This window comes from Calidris pugnax, unplaced genomic scaffold, assembly GCF_001431845.1.
Source record: "Calidris pugnax isolate Ruff unplaced genomic scaffold, ASM143184v1 scaffold91, whole genome shotgun sequence".
In the NCBI taxonomy this organism is placed as follows: domain Eukaryota; kingdom Metazoa; phylum Chordata; class Aves; order Charadriiformes; family Scolopacidae; genus Calidris; species Calidris pugnax.
Window position 1 is genome coordinate 2,607,247 of NW_015090898.1, and position 3,449 is coordinate 2,610,695.

The window sequence follows — 3,449 nt, forward strand, 5'->3', positions numbered from 1 at the left end:
GGCAGAGAATGATATTTCAGTCAAACGCGACAGACAGTGAGCCAAGCTCCCATGTGAGGCAATTAATATTTCACACCTGCCAAGCAAATCAGCGGCGGGGAGAGGAGGGGATGGCATTGAGAAGGGGATGCTGCATCAGCGTGGGGGGCACCACTTGAGATACAGAAGACCAAAAATCCTTTACTTGGCTGTACAACGGCCAGGGAAGTAGCCACTGGCTACTACGTTGAGGCTGACGAAGAGGAGTTGGCCAAAACTCATCAGCCAAACAGCTCGTGTTAGGGAGAGGGTCTGGGGGAGGGCTGTGTGTCATCCCAGCCTGGTGGGAAAGGAAAGGGAAGGGAAATAATCAGAAATGCTGACAATAAGGGCCCGTTTGGGAAGCAGGCTCCAACATCAGGGCAGTCAGCCCTGTCCTTTCCATCATAAAGTTCTTTTTTTCTTTTGCTGGGCACTGGAGGCAGCGTCGCCCTGTGCTGGGTGGCTGAGCATCTTCCAGCGCCTCCGGGCTCTGCCAGTCGCTGCGTCTGCTCGTAATGGATGTAACTGCACCTCTCCTGTGAGTTGTACATATTAGCGTGTTCATTTTCCCTGTTACGGAGACAAAAGCATGTATTTTCCTCCCCACTGTTTTTGCTGTTCAGGATTAATCTGCCCATTAATGGATAATCTGTCAGCGGTTAGAGGCATTGAAGTTGGGAGGAGATTTACAGGCTTGTGATACCATCTGCTTTATTAGGATGGTTTGAAGACCTGACGTTGAATTTGTTCTGCAGGATCTGACGGCAGATTATTCTCTAGATTCCAAAATAATTAAGAAAACCAAAAAAAGCAGAGAGAAGGGTGAGAAGGAGGATGGGCAGAGGGAGGGGAGGCAGCTCTCGACGTGGCCTCTGGGTGGGAAGGACTGGCTCACCTCGGTGGCAGAGCCTTTCTGCTCAGCTTTGTTCCTCTGCCTGGTAATAAAATGCCACCAGGGGCATGGCAGGGAGGCCACCGAGCCAGCAAGTCTGAGCCTGGAGAACAGCACAGCCACAATTTGTCTCTGACACCTTGGTAGTAATTATAAAGCTTTTGTATTTAACGAAGAAGCTGGTAGCGGGGAGGTGGTTGAGTGTTCCGTGGCTTTCTCTGAAACACAGAGCAACACGCTGGGGAAAGAACCTTGAAGGCTGCAGCTCTGAAAGTTTCCCTTCCAAATTACAGCAGAACCTGGCTCAGACAGGGGACTCTATTGACCTCCCGCCACCATCCTAATGAGAAAAGATGATGGTAAAACTCCAGGGGGAAAAAAAAGCAAACAAATCTTCTTTCTTCCATAAAAACAAACCAACAAACCTGTAACAATTAATCTGAAACCATCCAGGAGAGGTCCCAGGAGGGGGATTGCGTTTCCAAAGCGCTCTCTGAAGCACTTCTTATAAGTAATGGAGCCTCAGCCTCCCCGTATCGATCGTGTGCCCTGTGTCACCAGAGCGCTTTAGCTAAATGATGCGGCGTCACTTCCCATCACCGATGCTCTCCCCAAGATTACAAATGCTGCTGAGAGGGGCTGCGTCCCAAAGGGTCAGAGGAAAAGTTCTTGGAGGTGGAAAAAAGAGTCTGTTTGTAGCTTTCCTCCTCTGGAACTTACGGCCCAAACTCCCTCCGTCCTCCCATTGCCGCAGCCAAAGTCATGGTGAGCAGCACTAAAGGCTGTGCCTATTGCCATCCTCCTTCTGCCTGGGGTGTCACAGGAAAACACCGAGAGAAAAACAGAGGCTGGGCACTGCTGGCCTTCTCAGGGAGCTGCTCTTTGCTCTTGGGCATCCAGATGTGCCCATGGACCACCCTGCTCCCCTCAATCCTCACTGCAGCATCTGCCCCAGCCCTGCTCCGCAGCATCCCCTGGGGCCTCCCTTTATTATGGACCCCTGGGTTCTGTGTGTATAAAATGAAGGTGCTCTTTGTTCATCAGAATCGCCCGAGATCCTTGCAGAAAAGATTTTTTTCTAAAAGCAGAAACCAGAAATATTCCCATCTCGGAGAGTTCTGCTCTTCACAAAACAACTGACGGAGGCTGTTCTGCATCGTGTCAGGACCTTCAGCAGCAGTAATTCTGGTACCACGGGGGGAAAATGCATTTGATGGAGCTCAGAAGAAAAACATCTGAAAGAAAAATGTAACTGGAGAAACTAGAGTCTTTATTAATAGCGGGAAAGGGGTGGAAGGATGGAAGCAGGGCTGTGTCTCAGCCCGTGCCCAGGCTCACGGTGAGTGTAGGAACCTGCTCTAACACAGGTCATACATGGAAACAGGGAGAGCAACGTGGGTAGGAAGAAACATGGGTAGGTGCCCATGGAGGGACTGGAAATTATAAGCCTTTTTTCTCACCAGCTTTGGCTTCCGTGTGTGAAATTACCTGCATTTCCAAACCAGAAATGGGAGGATTTAACCACAGCCCCGTGGCTGGTCCGACTGCATCCCTTGGAGATGACAGGGCAGAGAGGCTGGTGGGGCTGGGACCATCCCCACTGCGTCTGGGCACCCTGTTGTGGCCAGGGAGGTCCCATCCTGAGCATGGAGAGGACAAAGGTTTTGTGCCTGGAAAGCTCTGCTCTGGCCTGAAATCCTTCCCACAGCTCTGGGGAAAAACGGAGTCGTTAACTCTCTGTTACTGTGGGAAGTTTATTCATCTTGGTCATTTCTAATGCATCTTTTATTATCTCATAAATAGATTTATCCCCCCACCTCCCCCCACTCCGATCATCATAATACTGAGAATATACGTTTGGGATTATGTCCACAATTTGGATGTCATTTTTATGCTTGTTCTTTAGACAGACCTGATCAGTAGCATTATATGAGATAGACTATCATTTGTGTGGTGAAATAGCACTATAATTTTAGATGCTAATACTGTTAGATGTTTATATTTTAATGCAAGTGTCCTGTAATACCCCCTCCTTCGTGGCAAGAGCTAGGCTCAGAAGATGCCCCTCTCTCCCCTTCCCAGGAGGTTTCAGTGGATAGCATCTGATTGCATATGCGCTTTGATTTTCAGTGATACTGGAAGCTTTTTGTTCTATTATTCACTGTAGGTCTGTGTTGTCTGTGCTTATTATGTGCCATCAGAAGGTACCTGGGAGTCTGCAGCCTTCCCAGCCACTCCTATTGTACAAACACATCAATAAATAAGTGGTGTCTGAATTTAGCTGTGCGCTCATAACTGTTGGCAGAGCCCTGTCATTTTTTCAGGTCATCTAGCACTGAAGTTGAAATAGTTTTGCAGTTGCATCCTTCTCTTCAGGAGACAACCAAAGAAGTGGCTCTTAGATTTCTATTTCATTTTATTTATCCCTCCAAGACCAAGGACATGACTTCAAAATCAAAACAAAAGGATATTTTGAGCGCAGGCCATTAGTTTCCCGTGCAGTGGGTCAGTAGCAATGACTGAGGATGCTCCTGTC